Here is an 18,239-nt window from a genome sequence, read left to right as displayed (position 1 = left end):
CTTTTTATATTCTGTCGCGTCAGCTAGGCACGCCATAGTTAATAGCATTAGTAATCAGAACAATGAAAAGTAATTATTAAGATTCACACATCTTAGCTCAAGACAAAAGGTGTCAATACGTGTTAAGCCTAAATCTTATATCATATAGACACTCCGAGTATACCTGTTTGTACAATCCATTACATCTTACATAATACTATGTCAACACCCCACACCTGATATAGATTAAATCTTACAATTAATCTGTCACTTAATATATGTCCAAAATGAGTTACAAATAAAATATGAATTCAAAATACAATATTAAAATTTAGACCCCAAATGATATTGTATTACATTTGCTGCACTGTTTCAAATCTTTCGTTACAAATTTTTAAGTTTTGAACTTTTAAAGTAGCTAAGTCTCTAACTCAATATCATCCAAAATCTTACACGTTGAAAATGCGAATTATTTGTCAATTCAAATCAACATTGATGTTGTGATCTTACCAGGAAAAGGCAGGCTTCTGATATCTAATATTTAAGACAAAATAAACATTTTACCATTGGTACACGAATCGTGTACCATAGTGCGTTTTAGCGTCATTTGCAACAAGTGACCAGAAAGAACAAGGCTAGACATATTCAACTGGAGAGCCTGCTGAATAGACTTGAATAACCAGACGCTAGAAATTGCTATAGGGTTGAGACACATGCCTTATTTCGCTGGACATAACTGATTTGAAATTAGAGTCAAAACGGAAACAATTGAATGTAAATTAGTTTATATACAATCAGATTACATTATTATATATGCGTTGCGTCCTATTTGGGTCAATTTCTTGGTCCCAAATATTAGCGATTTAGCTCCTTTAAAGGAAACATCTATTTATTTATCAAGGCCTCGAGTAACAGAGAATTAAATTGGTCTGGACTAATATATGTATGTATCTAACTTATGAAAAACAAGTCAGGTTTATTCTAGTGATTTACGTCACTCTCTCCCTTTCTTGATTACATAGACTAGTTATCTATGTCTTCCATTAAGTGTTTAAACAGTATTCTAGACACTGACGTACATCTACAGGTGATTTAATTACGTTACTTTCATGCAATGAAGGAGAATTTGGGGCTACAATGGCAACCCGGGATCAAACCCATGACTTGCATAGGTAACAGGAATTATGATGTACAGTCCACTCTGGAGAATTTGCAGACACAAAGGCATTAGAAACCTCGGATCAGACCCATGACTTGCATAGGTAACAAAAATTATGATCTATACATGGCAGACCACTCATGAGAATTAGCGGCCACATGGGCATTTACATGGATCAAATCCATGCCTTTTATATATAGGTAACAGGAATTATGATCTACACCTATATGTCAGCCCACTCTGGTGAATTTGGAGTCCACCAGGGCATGTACATACCCAGGATTCGATCCATGACTTGCATAGGTAACAAGATTTATGATATACACCCAACATGTCAGTCCAATCTGGTGAATTTGGGGGCCACAAAGGCAAGTGCATAGCCGGGATCGCATACATGACTTGTATAGGTAACAAGAAATATGATCAATGCTCACCTAAACCTCAAAATTATAAAATGACTTTGTGTTAAGTCTAAAAAAAATAAATCAGATTGATTGATCTGTCCTAAATCATACTGGAAACTTATAATAATTATCTACATACACTTAGAGGACCGTGGATAACCGACTAGTACCTATAATGCTACAAGTCGGATTGACCTAAAAAACTAACGTATCAAGTACAATCACATATTTATATGGAATTATTTCTAATCACTTGGTGAGATCAAGTACGTGTTGACATAAACAATAATTGATGTAATAATTTACAATATCATAAGAAATAAAACAATGGTATAAATAAAACATTTAATAGATTAATCATAGGATTGGTATGTTCTTTTTATAAACGTTTTATAAACAATAAGGGATTATAATAAATTAACATGCCATTATAGCATTACATAACATTTCATCCTTGGCTAGTCACCTATGAATAGCACATGCTACACAATTAAAGTTTTGAAGTTATAGAATATTTATTGTCCCGAAAGCTTAAATGAATACAGAATTTAAATGAAAGGCTTTCACTTTTAAAATTTTTAAAGTATTGTCTGAAATATTCTAGATTTAAATTATAACATATACAATACACTGCAGGGTCATAATATGAAGGATTAATTTGCGAAACACCAATTATGGAGTTTAATAGTTTTCTGAATTATACAAACAAGGAGACGATAATACGGTCAAGTTTACGTCTCAGAAGATTTAAATACATACAAAATATTGATTTAACCGTGATCTTGACCTCGAAGGAGATTAAATTCTATGTAAATCGAACATATGTTATTCTTCCCTATGGAAATATCTTATTCATTCTGTATATGCGAGGATACAAAGATAGGGTTGCCAGGAAATTAAAATATGCTGACAAGCAGCTTTATGAAACTATTTTAACGTCCTACTGTTCTGCTCCTAACAGCTTTATGAAGGACTGTAGCAAGATCGTTACAGGATGTTGTCCATTTAAAGAAGCAATGCCAACATCAAAAAAACTAAAGAAATGTACTACCAGGAGCTATAAATTGACAAATTCTTACCCCATTCTCACTTAAAGAATGTTTACACCGTTTCACTGAAAGGGGTAATAACTCTGTGTAAAATCAATGGCAATTTTGACTAGCCAAACAATCAAAAGGAAGGTTGAAAAGAAAAATCCTAAAATGTTGTTAAATAGAACTACAACAATTGCTAGATACAAAGTACATGAAGTGGTATCAGGTGGTATATAAAGTGTAAGCCCATACAAGAAGTAGCTTTAGTTGTTCTAGATAGCATACCTAAACATTCAACTCCAGAAAATGTTTCTCCCCCCCACTCCCAAACCTTTAATATTAATCAATTCATAGCTCTTTCCAGCCCCATTTCGGAAATCCAGGATTCAACTCCAGAAAAGGTTTAAACTCCACTCAACACATACCAGGTCATTTCGGGACTAAAATGGTTCAATTTTATTCCAATATTTCACTTGCGTGTAGGGTTCTTTAATAGTTGTAGGAAACCCACAAGGTTGGACAGGCGACCCTACAACCCGGGAATCGAAACCACGCCAGTTGACTCAATGACAGACCTTATGATACAGCGTGCACGCGCAAACCATTCAGCCATCCACACACCCTCACTGTTAAACCATTAATATCAATTGGTTATTATATTAAGAAATATCTACAAACCCTTTAAAGGACGTCAACAGTGTAATAACGATGTCCTGTGTCTAGTCATGTGGTTATCACAGGAACTCTATCAATATTATTGCTAGAAGGGTGTGGTGGTAGAGTTTGTTTACTGATCTAAGAGGACATATTTAACTTTCAACATTCAATGATTAAGATGACGTACGTTCACTGATAAGAAAGAAAGAATTCTGAATGAATGGACATCCTATATATGTTTGTGTGAATAAACATTCAATGAATGAGTGAGTGTATGAATAAATAAATAATTTGGTCAATATATATGAGAAATACTAAATATGTGTATTTGTGTAAATAAACATTCAATGAATGAGTGAACGATTGAATTTTTTTTGTCAAAATATATATATGAGACTGACATGTGTCTAAAAATAAAATAGAAGGGTATTATAATTGTTTACAATTATCTTTTTACCATTATCATTACAATAGATGGGTATCATATTGTTTACAATTATTATTTTACCATTATCATTACAATAGAAGGGTAGGCGTATTATATTGTTTATAATTATCATTTACAATGTTGTTGTTGGGTTTTTTTCACAAATATAAATTAGGCTAAATCAATTTTATTTTGAGTTGTTTGAAGTCTTGATATGTATGTAGCTGCTCATATTTTGTTTAATAATTTGAAAATTAAATATTTGGAACAAAAAGCTTTGAAAACAGGAATGGAACGAATTTGAGAGGTGAAACTAACTACTTTCTGGTTTTAAATTTCTTCCTCCACCTCTCCCAAATGGAATCAAACAACTAAAATTCAATTTGTGTTAAACCCAAGGGATCTTTTATGTGCACATTGGTTTTTTATACCATTCTAATGACTAGAAACTGTGACTTTCCATGATTCTGTTTTTGAAGAAAGAAGAACAAGAACAACCGGATTACCAAGCATATGGAGCCAGTTCTCCGGGGGAGAAAAAAACTGAAATTTTACGAATACATTGGACAAATCATATTTGTTAGAAGAGCAGACATGTTATATCTATACCTATCAATCAAGTGTGCAATATTGTCATGGTGACCGAAAAAACATCGAAATACAGGAAAAGAGTTTGGTGGGAAAATAACCTTATTACATCTAATGGCTAATTAACAATATGTCCATGTTTGTCTACCACTAGCATATGTGTTTCTTGTTTCTTTTCCTTACTTTATACACTATGTGTTTCCAGTTCATTTTGCTTATTATTCTCTGTGGTGTGGTCCTCCAGTGCACTTACTAAATGTTTAAAATACTTTTCAGGTACTTACATTAAATTTAAACTATTTCATGAAACATAGAAATATATATTTTTACATACTGCTATATTCTGCTTGCTATTCTCTGCAGTATCGTCCTCCTGCGTTTACTAATGTTTAAGTATACTATTCACGTACTTACATTAAAAATTGTTACTGCTATTTCATCCAACCTATCTATAAGACACGCTGTATTTTACCTTTATGTCAAGTTGAGGTATATAGCTAGCTAGTTAATTACGATAGTATTACTCTATCTGACTGACATGTTATTATTTGTTATTCACTGATATGTGGTCCCCTTGCACTTACTAAATGTTTAAATATAATATACAGGTACTACTTACATAAAATTATATGTTACTGCTATTTCATCCAACATATAGCTACACTACACAGCTATATTTTACATTTATGTCACGTTGAGGTAAAATATACACCTATCTGACTGACATTTAAATGATCTATACACTATAATAATATATACTCCTCTTAAACTTTGGATAATTACATGCTTCATTTTATACATTACCATACTTATAGTAAAAAAAAATCATATTTATTTTTAAATAAAAATACAAATATATGAAAACATACACTATATATACTCCTCTTAAGTTTGGATAATTACATGCTTCAATTTATACATTACCATACTTATAGTAAAAAAAAAAATCATATTTATTTTTAAATAAAAAAAAAATTCTACGAAAATATACACTATATATACTCTTAACTTTGGATAATTACATGCTTCATTTTATACATTACCACACTTATAGAAAAAAAAAAAATCATATTTATATTTAAATAAAAGAAAATCTATGAAAATATACACTATATACCGATATACCGGTACTCCTCTTAAGTTTGGATAATTACATGCTTCATTTTATACATTATACGCATACTTATAGTGAAAAAAAAAATCATATTTATATTCAAATAAAAAAAAAAATCTCCCCTATATATACTCGTAACTTTGGATAATTACATGCTTTATTTTATAATACATTACCATACTTATAGTAAAAAAAACAAAAAAAACAAAAAAAACTTACGAAAATATTGATGACTATATTCTATTATTTTAATCATTACAATACTGTTCGTACAAAAAATTCAATCGTTAATTGTAACAAGCGGTTGCCATGCAAGATATGCCCACACTTTTTAAGAAATGGACAGAAAACACTGCTAAAAAAAAAATCGATTTGTGCACAATCAGGGGACATAATCCAGGAAATTATGGTCCGATATGTGCAAATATCAAAAGGAATCGAAATCTTTGAGATAAAAACATACGTTTTAAGTTTCATCAAAATCAGATAAAAATTGTGGCCTCTAGCGTGTCCAAAACCTTTTGTCGGGCAATTTCAGTCCGATATTTACGAAATTCAAACTCAGGGGTCATAATCCAGGAAGTTGCGGTCCGAAAGGAACCAAGAACTTTGGGTTATAAACATATATTTCGAGTTTCATTTCGGATAAAAATTGTGACCTGTAGAGTGTCCACAAGCTAAAAAAATGATTTTCGTACAATCAGTTGCGATAATCCATGAAGTTTCCATCCGATACATGCCAATATCAAAAAGAAGCGAGATCTTGTGAAGATAAACCTATATTTTATGTTATGTCAAGTTGAGGTAGTAGCTACGACAATATACCTTACACCTATCTGACTGATAATATATAGTTTATGTTATTAATTCCAAGTTTCATTTTACATTACCATACTTAGAGTAAAAAAAATATTAAAACTTGATATTCAAACAAATAAAACAAAAAAACTATAAACAAAAATACCCCCAATGCAATAACTTATTCAGTAATTTTCATTAACATATTGTAAAAATAATTAGTATTAAAAAATACTAATAAACACCCTAATTTTACGTTTATGAAATAAAATAAAAAGAAGTTTAATGTCTTATTGTTCTGCTCCGACTGGGCTAATGAGGATGGGCATACGCCATGTAGTGTGCTATGAGGGGAATTTTGCCTGAACAGCGGCACTATATGGCCTACTCTTATATCAAATTCCAAATGTGTACATAGGACCTGACAAGGGGAAACCACGCTGGAACACCCCGATGAGCTTTTTCGGCCAACACCGAGAACAAACCTGCGACCTCTGGACTAGGATATTTATGAGAGAGAGAGAGAGAGAGAGAGAGAGAGAGATAGGGTTTAACTTCCTCTCGACACCAACTAGGTCCTTTCAAGATTAACACATGGTTCAATTTTATTTCAATAATTTGCTTGTGTGCACGAGTCTTTAGCAGTGGGAGAAAACCGGAGGACCCAGACAAAACCCACGAGTTGGACAGGCGACACTACCGGGGAATCAAAACCATGCCAGTTGACTCAATGACAGACCTTATGATACGGCGCGCACATGTTATTCATTCAGCCATCCAACCCTCCAAAATTTTTATGGAAATGAAATAGGGTCAAGAGGAAAGCTTGACAATTTTTCTGCAAGAGAATCCATGGCTAACAATTAATAAAGAAAGTGCACCTTATATAGCCATTTAAACGGGACGAAAAGATGTTATGTACCCATGTTTAAGTAGAAATGCTGCTGTTCGGGGCAAGATTCATTTCCTATATTGCAAAAGTAGAGTCATTATTTCATTAATACTGCATGTTAGTGTCAAAACAAGGAGATTTATCACAGACAGTTGCATGTTCTATCTTCGATTCGTGCATTAAATCCTGGTGTCCTTGAGTAAAACCCAGATCTGTATTGCAGTAAACTCAGCTCTAAATCGGTACCTTTGGTAGCATATAGGTTGGCGCTCTTTTCAAGTTTGAAAGAACTCAGGTGCAGTGGGAGTTAATCCGGCTTTACCTATCACCTAGAGATGGTGATTAACATCCACTCGAAACAAACTATGTCATTTCACGACTAACATATGGTTCAATTTGCGGACAGGCGAGGTGACCCTACTCCTGGTCATGTGCAAGCATGGAATCAAAATCGTACCACTTTTCAAGTTTGGAAGAACTCCGGCATGAAGGCTTAATCCGGCTTTACCTAAAACCTAGACGTGCTGAGTATCGTCCACTCGAAACAAACTATGTCATTTCGGGACTAACATATGGTTCAATTTGTGGACAGTCGAGGTCACATAATTCGCTTGTGCGTAGGGGTATTTAGCAGTGGGAGGAAACTGGAGGACCCGGAGAAAACCCACAAGGTTGGACAGACGACCCTACTCCTTGTCACGTTGTTAACTCTGTATATGAAGTTTTTAACTCCATTCTCTCTAGTGTGTATTGAACAAGAAACCATACTCAAACCAAAAACCGAATCTGTGTCAAATTCCTATGATGACTTGTGGATATTATCAGAAGGAAAGGTCAATCTATTCATTATGATGGAGACAGTTGTCAAGTTGTCTTATCCTAAGGACATAGACAAGTAGTCAGATTAATAATTATTTTCTATTCTTTCATGATTATAATGATGAATTCAATGGAAAAAAATCAATTTCTCGTTAGCCTACATCTCCTCCTGTATACATTGGAGTACCGGGGAAACATATAAAGCTGGATCTTCATAATGTCACAGTTTTGCGTCAGACATGGATCTATTTACATATTGGACATCAACTTTCTCGTTCCACTATTAAAACAATAATATAGACTTTCTTTGTCAAACAAAATGAAATGGGGTTTAACATCCTACTTTTCTGGGGTGGGGGGGGTCGTAGTGAATCAGTGACTACCGGTAATATATTCACAAGGTATTTTTACAAGAAAAAAAAGGTACTGACGATCGGTCGTGCAGGTCGAGGTACCGTGAACACGTTTGCATTTACATAAAAGAAGCTGTGACAGTTGGAATTCGATATAAGAGTATATATGTAGTGCCACTGTCCAGGCAAAATTCCATTTTTTAATTTCATTTCCTTCCTTACTTTTCTGCTCCAACTTGCTAATGAACACAAACACACATGAAGTGAGCTATGAGGGAAATTTTGCACAGACAGCTGCATTTTCTCAAAATCCTCTTTAAATTTCAACTGCCAAGGGATCTTTTACATGCATACCAGTGTTTACAAAATTTGAACAAAACCAGAATATGACATTTCAAAACTAATTATACAAAAATAAAATGCAAATTTCCACAATTATTTGTTGATCTATACTATCTATATAGGCTGCCCATACCAGTAAAAAGTAGTTTTAGGAACACAGAAATCTATAATCAGTCGGGGGGTTGGATGGCTGAATGGTTAGCGTGCGCGCGCTGTATCATAAAGTCTGTCATTGAGTCGACTGGCGTGGTTTCGAATCCCCAGTTGTATGTCACGTGGCAAGGAGTAGGGTCGTCTGTCCAACTTCGTGGGTTTTCTCCGGGTCCTCCAGTTTCCTCCCACTGCTAAAGACCCCTGCAAGCGAATTATTGAAATAAAATTAAACCATATGTTAGTCCCGAAATGACCTAGTTTGTGTCGAGTGGACGTTAAACCCCATTTCTCTCTCTCTCTATAATCAGTCGGAAAAACTTGGGCAACATGAGATTTACATGTCATATGAAATTGCAAATACACCATGGCTGAAGTTACTTTGACGGTTAGTGCTGCAGTTTTCATTCATCTACTGTTTTTAAACCAATTTGTTGGTTTCCTAATAATTGTAACGTAACTCTGCAACTGGTTTGTTTTCTGTACTTTTGTTGTGACGTACGCTATATAAGTATATAGTGTTTACTGGGTTCCCATAGTTTTGTTTGCTTTTAATGTTTCAGATTATTTTCTTTGATCCCTACACTGTATTCAAGCGTGAAATATAAAACATGATATTGTAACTGGAGTAATATCAGATATGAGTTTTTACTCGTTCTGATAATTATGTTGTGATGCAGGGTGACATAAGCCTGCAGTTGTTACTGGTTTCTAAAACCTTGTTTGTTTCCTAAATAATAGTATTCATACTCGTTGGGAATACAGAACATTGCAACTGGGAAAAATAAATCATTTTGAGTTTTTCCTGGTTTCCGATAGTTTTGTTTTATGTCATAGTTTTTGTTGAGCGTATGTAAGATGAGCTAGCCGGTTTTACTGGTTTGCGATAGTTTTGTCGAGTCATAGGGCGCCATAAACCGGGTTTTTCTGTTTTTAGATGATTTTGTTTGTTTGCTAATAATGGTATTCGTATAGGCATGTGACATAACTTGATATTCGGACAGAGCAGTATATCATGTTGAGTTTGAAGTAAAATCTAACTATATTCTATGACAGTATTATTTATTGACATACCTTGTCTACAGTATGGTAGATAAACCATGTAAATATTGATATATATCTATATAGGTAGGTAATATATAATGTTGATGTCATGGTACAAACTGGGTGATTTAAATATCGACAGGAAGAATGTTTAGTATAAAGAGATAAGTTATTAAAGTAAAAATCATGTACAATTTCAAGTGAGAGAGAGAGAGAGAGAGAGAGAGAGATTCATTTTGAATCTAATATCAATGCAATTGCCCTCAAATGCCTCACCCCACCCACTTTCAGAAATCAATTCAATAGCTCTTTCCCCAACCCATTTCAGAAATCCAGGATTCAACTCCAGAAAATGAGAGAGAAAAATGAGGTTTTATGTCAACTAAACACAAACTTGGTCATTTTGAGACTAACATACGGTTTTAATTTTATTTCAATAATTCGCTTGCGTGTAGGGGCCTTTAGCAGTGGAAGGAAACTGGAGGACCCGGAGAAAACCCACGTAGTTGGACTGGCGACCCTACTCCATGTCACGTTAAACCGAGGATTTGAAACCACGCCAGTTGACTCAATGACAGGCCTTATGAGAGGGAGAGAGAGAGAGATTCATTTCAAATCTAATATCAATGTAATTGCCTTCAAATGCCTCACCCCACCCACTTTCAGAAATCAATTCAATACATGTAGCTCTTTCCCCAACCCATTTCAGAAATCCAGGATTCAACTCCAAAAAATGAGAGAGAGAGAAAGAAATGAGGTTTAACATCCACTCAACACAAGCTAGGTAATATCGGGACTAACATATGGTTCAATTTTATTTCAATAATTCGCTTGCGTGTAATAGCTAATGGAGACTGGCATATTCCACACTGTGTACTATGAGAGGAATTTTGCTCGGACAGCAATAATGAATTCCAACTGTCAAGGGTTCTTTGATGTGAACTCAAAGGTGTACATGGTACCTTGGTCTTTCGTCTCATATGTGGAACGAAAAGAATGGAAAGAACATGTCATTTTAAATGGGGAGCCACGGTGGCTAAGTAGGTAAGACGCTGGCTCGCTAGCCTGGCAGTGGCATGTTTGATCCCTGCATTAGCCGAGAAAGTTCAATAGGGTTTTCCGGCATCGTTTCCGCTTGTCAGTTGTGTAGGATAGAGGGTCTGGCAAGGACAGCTGACTAGTCATTCGAATGGGACAAAAAACTGAGGTCTAGTGTACACATTGGCGTACATTCAAAAGATCCCTTGGCAGTTGGGATTTGATGTAAGAGTAGGCCATAGTGCCGCTGCCCGAGCAAAATTTACCTCATAGCACACTGTATGGTGTATGCCTGTCTTCATGGGACGTTAAACTCCATTTCATTTTAAATGGAATGTTTTATTTACTGATAATTATTATTGATTGTTAGTTCGTCACAAAATATTTTATTTATCAGGACTCCAGGAATCCTAAACAAGATATTTATTAATCAAAAATATTTGAACCAAAATATAAAACAAACACTCATGGAATTTTTATGTCATAATTATATGATATGACCGAAGCTTTGAACTTTGAACCCATGACCTCTGGGACATAGCATAGCCAGCTTTGAACTTTGAACCCATGACCTCTGGGACATAGCATAGCCCAGGCTTTTACTTCGGGCTGTTAATTTTTTTTATTTTGTTTACTTTAAAAAAAATTTTTTTTTCAAAGAATCTGATCAGTTTCATCAGATGCCTATCCCAATTTTTAAATATATGTTAAAAGGGGGATTATGTAAGACGCTGAAGGATAGCCCCCAGATCCATTGACTTGATCTGATATGAACGTTTGTTTGTGATTTCTGTGTCTTGTTTGTAAATTTGTCTTGTGGTGCAGGTTCCCCTGTACTTAATATTTTAATTGTGACATCATATCAAAAATGTTCCAAGAAACACACATGAATTGGCAGAGATTTTTTTTTTTTTTTTTGAGGAGTGTCGGTCCCTAGAAGAAGCGTCAGAAAAGTAAAGATGTTGATATTGGACTATAATGTATTATAACACTTCAAGGACACCAATCAGATTTTTTATAATCGAAAATTTTAAGAAATCATTAAATATGAACTTGAGAGTATTTTGGCATAAACTCTTAAACGACTCAGCCTACTTTTTATAATCGAAATATCAGCAAAGGTGATCTGTGGTGTTTAAGAAAAGCAGAAAAGCAAGATGTAGTAACTTGTAAGATTAAATTGATCCATCCATCAATAATATCGATACATGTTCTTAAAGGTAATTTAAAGATACATTATGGGAGATTAGATCAAGAGCTGGCAGTTCTCACTATAATAGTTAAAAACTAGATAATGTAATGGCAATTTGCTCAAAATTTCAGTCAAATTGATCCAGTCTGAACCAAGATTTTAGCGATTGAATTTTCGGCCTAGCCTCAATTATCATGATTAAATCAGGAATGGAAGTCAAACAGCAAATCGGAACCTATTCCAATAAACAATGTGGGCTAGTGATGACATCGAGAGTTGATTATGGTCTGGATAGGTTAATTGATGTCTAATTAATAATTTAGATAACATTTCAGGCCTAAAGAAAGACCTGAAACAGGCAGATTTAGCTCTTGCATAATGTTTGTTTAACCTACTTTTTGTCAAGTTCAAATTAGTAGTTTTATTGAATTCTCCTTAAGTCAATACATGCATCTTTTTATATGGTATATCAAATTTATTTCACTTTATGAGGAGTTCATGAAACTCCTGGTGCTGCCAGTTGATTGAAACATAGCTTCATATGCAGGAAATGAAATGAAATGAAATGGAGTTTAACGTCCTACTGTTCTGCTCCTAACCTGGGCTAATGAAGACGGGCATACGCCATACAGTGTGCTATGAGGGTCATATGCAGGAGTAACGACTGTCAATATGGAAGTTTACCTTTCAGCCACATCTTGTGTTGGTCAAATCTTCTAACCAAGGATATAAATCAAATGGTAAAAGCTTCCCGATTTCAAATTTTACAGAGTAAACATCCACATATTGACAACCTGCAACACCCGAAGAACCTCAACAAATCACTTAATTATCTTAAGACCATTTGTCTTCTGTTGGATGCAGACAAACACAATTCTCAAGCTGGGATTAAACTTTTTCATGATTTATCGTAAATATTGATTTTCTGAACTTTCTATAAACCCCAGGCATTTATTTCAGATCGAAGGCTTTATGAGTAGTTGACATATAGCCTATGAATTTCTGGTTTATGAAATTCAATATAAGCCACCACAATATCAATCAGACATGAGAATTAAGCTAAATTTCGCATCTCTGCAAGCCCCTGGGAGAAATGAAATAAAATTACCCTGGTAGTTTACTTATATCTGATTTCTGGAATGACAATTTAATGTTGCTCTACGCCACAGCTATGAAGTCTGATTATGAACACTACATATTAAGGCTAATTTCTGGAATAACAAATTATTGTTGCTCTTTGTCATTGCTATATAGTCTTGTCATGAATATCCAATTTTACGTCTTAATTCTACATAATTTAATTTCTATTTAACATTTATCAAGGTGATGGTCATGATGTGCATTTACCAAGGTCATGGTCATGATGTGCATTTCATAACTTATAAATGCAAATGCAAATGATATGGAGTACGGCATATTACTATGATTGGTATACGCCATGCTGAATAATCCAAAATTTAGTGATTATGTAGAATTCATATATCCTGATGAGCTCGAAATTAAAAACAATACTTAGGGTGACAATTACGCTTCCTACTTGGATTTGCGTCTCGATTTTGACAATTGCCATAAACTTAGTGTTAAATTGTACGATAAACGTGATGACTTTGACTTTCCAATTGTTAACTTTCCATTTATTAGTAGTAACATTCCAATATCACCAGCTTATGGAGTGTTTGTGTCTCAACTAATTCATTACGCGAGAGCTTGTTCATTTTATTCTGATTTTTTAAGTAGATCGAGGCATTTGTCATCTAAGCTTCAACTACAGGGATACTTGCGAACTAAACTTTTTAAAACCTTTAAAAAGTTTTATGGCTGTCATATTGACTTGATTGGTAAATATAACATGTCTCTCTCGGCTATTATTCTAGATATATTTAATTGACGCGCATACTATCTCCCTGATAATGTCCGGCTACTACATCGTTAACACTGTTCATCACATGCATTTTGCATACCGATAGTCCACTGGCCAATCACACTATTTTACTGAGTTTTCAGCTAATTCTAACTATCCCGAGTGCACACCAAATGTACACAGGACATTGGTGTTTGGTCTCATCCTAACAACTAGGCACTTGTCCAAGCTAATTCCCCTGTCCAACTCCACCTACAAGCCAGTTCCCATGTCCTGCACCACACACAAGCCAGTTCCCATGTCCTGCACCACCTAACAAGCCAGTTCCCCTGTCCTGCACCACCTAACAAGCCAGTTCCCATGTCCTTCACCTCTTACAAGCCAGTTCCCCTGTCCAACTCCACCTATAAGCCAGTTCCCCTGTCCAACTCCACCTATAAGCCAGTTCCCATGTTCTGCACCACTTACAAGCCAGTTCCCCTGTCCTGCACCACTTACAAGCCAGTTCCCATGTCCTGCACCACTTACAAGCCAGTTCCCATGTCCTGCACCACTTACAAGCCAGTTCCCCTGTCCTGCTCCACCTACAAGCCAGTTCCCCTGTCCTGCTCCACCTACAAGCCAGTTCCCTTGTCCTGCACCACATACAAGGGGAAAACTAGTCTATCTCTACCAACACAGGAACTGAACCCTGGACATCTTGGTTAATAATAATAAGCCGGCCATATCATTTGGATGAGACCAAATACAAAATATTCAAGGACCTGTCAGAACGGCTCCCGACAATAGCCAGGAAGTTTATACAACCTGGTTTTCTCTGTTGCACAAGCACATGGTTTTAACCTTAGATGGTCTATAACACAAGTTTCTATTACAAAGAGGGTTCCTCTATTGACGAAACATATAACAATTGTCAGAACAGCTGAGGAAAGGTGTCCTTCACAGTAAAAAGACTTCGGTTGATTTTAGTCGTGGATTACGTCTTAAATTCCGATATGTCTATTTTGGATTCGGGTAGTGAGTGGGGAGTCTTCTTCTGATGAAAATTCAAATGTTTGTCAAAGTAAAGACACAAAAGAAGAAGACTTCTCCAGATGAAATTGTTCTTCTGCTTTTGTACAGTCGCGCACCCACCCACCACAACAACATGTAGATTTCTGCCAATATCGACCTATGTCATTTAGTCAAATCAGTTACCATGACAACCCTAATGTGAATATTTTGGTATATACATGTATTATTGCTATTTTTCAAATATTTATTTTTTTGTTAATAAAAATTTGTTACTGATGATTGGTATATTTGTGTTATCTACAGCAGGAATGTTGATCAATACTGCTTGTTTTTCATTTTATTGACTACAGGATTTTAGAAACCCTCATTATTATCACAATTTAGTGACTTTGCCCCCGAAACCTATATTATTCTTACAAAAGAGATATCTATCATGCTAATAATCCATATAGTTTCATTCCTGACCGTCTTAATGGCAAGGAAAATACCCAATATTTCATTTATAACAATATGGCATCCATTTTTAAATCCACTGGTAACCATGGCAACCATAAAAAAATTATAAGTCATATATAATGGATATACATCTGCAATATTACAGTTGTGGTCGCATTCATATTCAAGGTATGCTTGGTTTTCCACAGCTTGCAAATTTTTTGCTTAATATTTGCATAGCCCTCTATGGTTAACTCAGGAAGGGTTAAACCCCCATTTCATTAAATCAGCCAAAAACGTAAAGAATTTCAAAAATTTGATTGAAGACACATCTTTTCAAGAAAAGTTTCCGGACTTATGACAGTTCTCACATGAACAGAGCAGACTTGGTGTGATATAACTGCAACAATTATTATTATCATGGCATATGTCTGTCTTTATTAACCCTATAACTACAATAACCACAGATCTCAAGGGATCTAGAAACATCTTATCATAACGTTTTTTACAATAACCAGTGGATGTAGGGTGAATCCAGATACATATTAATTGTCCGTTAACTTTTCACGTCTAATTCCCACAGTCAAACATACGGCTATAACATTATAATTGTGGTGTAATGATGCAAATAATTGTCAGTTTGGATGTTAAAGTTTCATTGTGTTATCTTAGCACAAAAGGAGCCACAGTGGCTCAGTGAGTAAGAGGTTGTCTCGCTTATGCTAGGTTCCAACTATCACAATTCACGCTACGATTGAAATTGTGGTCTTAATCCTGGAGTAGTCAGGGTTATCCTATCAGAACTTATGATATATTGAGGTCAGTCGTAGCAATTGTGTTAATTGTATCGAAACGTACCTGATCATGGAAGCAAGAAGGACAATACTATTGTAACGCATCGCACGACAGTGGGAACCTAGCATAACCTGGAGGTCCCACGTGCGATTCCGGTGTTGCCAAAGTTCCTTGTCTCTGGTGCAGAACAGAGGGCCTGGCAAGGGACAACGTATAGTCATTCAGATGGGACAGAAAAATGAGATGCCATATACACAATGAACCCAGCCCATTTCATTTTCATCTTAGCATAATAGAAATAATGTGAAAGGCGAATCTCTGAAAGGAATATTTAGTTCCATCAGTACTGGAAATAACGATTTTAGATGCACCTGACAAAATGTCAGACACTAATGAAATAGTACCTGACATTTTCAACTTAGTGCCGGACATGTATTATAAATGTCAATAAAAAAGACAAATCAGTGCCGGACAAAATGACAGACACCAGAGGTTTTGTGCCTGACAAAGTCTGAATCTGTGCCTGACATTGTCTGTGACAGGTGCCTTATTTCCAGGCTTGAGTTCCATTCAGTATTTACAAAGATATGTTGAGTTAAAATTTCATAGATCTATGTTGCTTGCTAGGTACATGTATTACACCCACTGCCATTTTGTTTTGGGCGAACAGAATTAATTGCCCTATTTCAAATCTGATAGAATCCAAGTCGTGAGATTTATCTAGTGTTGGTATTTTAATTTGGTTTTCTTAATCAAATATGGGATCCATTACTTTAAGTCTGGGTAGGTATTAAAATTAAATGTCAAAATATAGAGGAATGGTGTATTTACCTTGTCTCAAAATTTCAGTTCAAAATATTTGTTTGGACGTGAATGTCAAAGCCGCTTTTCCGGACACGTAATTTTAAAATATTTTAGGTCAATTTTTCCGTTGGGTGACCTGCTAATCTATTACCATCCTTTAAAGGTCTATACAGTGCATGACCCACACGCTGTACTTGATAACGACAGGTAAATCTCACCTACACGTTATTTTTATAAAATAAAAGTCTTGTTTTATCCAGACACCGTATAATACAGCTTTGGGACACTTGTCTCCATTTCCAGATAAAGACTGAAAGGTTTATAAGGTTTGAAAACGTATATTGAGTTAGTTGCTCGGCCCTATGGTAGAGGACTTTAAGGGCTTTTAACACAGCTGGCCCGTAACTAGGGGGGAGGAGCGCATACATTGTCCGTCAATTTTACAGCACCCCTGAGAACACTTCCCGCCCCCCTCGTTGCTCTGAGCTAGTTACGGCCCTGTAAAACAGCAGTTTTATTCTCCAAAATATAATCGAGATTATGGCCCTTTAAATTAGCTGTATATGTATGTATGTTATAGACTCTGTTCCCAAGAAAATCAACTTACACAGTCGTATTGATCGAAGCCGATGTTTACATAATACAACCACCACTTTATTTTCAATCAATTCTAATTTCTTCATTGAGAATTCTAAATTTAGCAAATGTATAACAATGGTTGCTTGCAATTATATTTGACATGACATATTTACGTCTGCGACACGTGAGGCGGTGGTTTGTATGTCTACAAATCGTGTTACAAATAAAAATATTTTGTTTGTGAATATTATGGTCGAATTGATTCAAACAGAAATGAAATGGGGTTTAACATCCTACATGTCTGCCCCGACTAGGCTAATAAAGACGGGCATATGCAATGCAGTGCGCTATCAGGGGAATTCTGTCCAGGCAGCGGCACTGTGGCCTACTCTTACATGTGTAACCAATTCCAACTGTCATGGGTTCTTTTACGTGCACACAAATGTATACACGGGACCTTGATTTTCCATCCCTTCCAATCAACAAGACAGCTATCCTTGTCAAGCAGATTCAAATATACAATCAGTTTTAGTTTGCATTGTAAAAGTTGTAACCTGAGTCACAAGATAGGAAGCAATTGCTACCCCAATGATTTTCAACGGTGCAGATCAACTTGTATGATTTTTTCCCTAACACAGTAGTAGTCTCTTGCGACAAAACATAATGATCCATGTACTCATCAGACTGAAGTGAAATTTGCTTGTGTCATTCTTAAAAGAAAACTATATGGTAGGCATCATTAACTACCTGAATTGATTACA

At 35.4% G+C, this 18,239-nt stretch overlaps 1 protein-coding gene across 3 annotated transcripts in view; it reads right to left on the bottom strand.

Annotated features, from left to right (window-relative positions):
• LOC126819508 (serine/threonine-protein kinase Sgk1) overlaps positions 1 to 18,239 on the bottom strand; it is a 104,066-nt gene that overhangs the window by 66,433 nt on the left and 19,394 nt on the right. Inside the window, exon 1 of one of the 3 annotated variants that reach the window (XM_050547622.2) lies at positions 4,663 to 4,778. The exons of the other annotated variants lie outside the window; for them this stretch is intronic. The gene's annotated coding sequence lies outside the window, so the exon portion shown is untranslated. Of the gene's footprint in view, positions 1 to 4,662; positions 4,779 to 18,239 lie in introns of those variants that run through there. 3 annotated transcript variants of the gene reach the window in all.

Source organism: Patella vulgata, chromosome 4, assembly GCF_932274485.2.
Source record: "Patella vulgata chromosome 4, xgPatVulg1.2, whole genome shotgun sequence".
NCBI lineage: Eukaryota > Metazoa > Mollusca > Gastropoda > Patellidae > Patella > Patella vulgata.
This window is presented reverse-complemented; position numbering and strand designations above follow the sequence as displayed.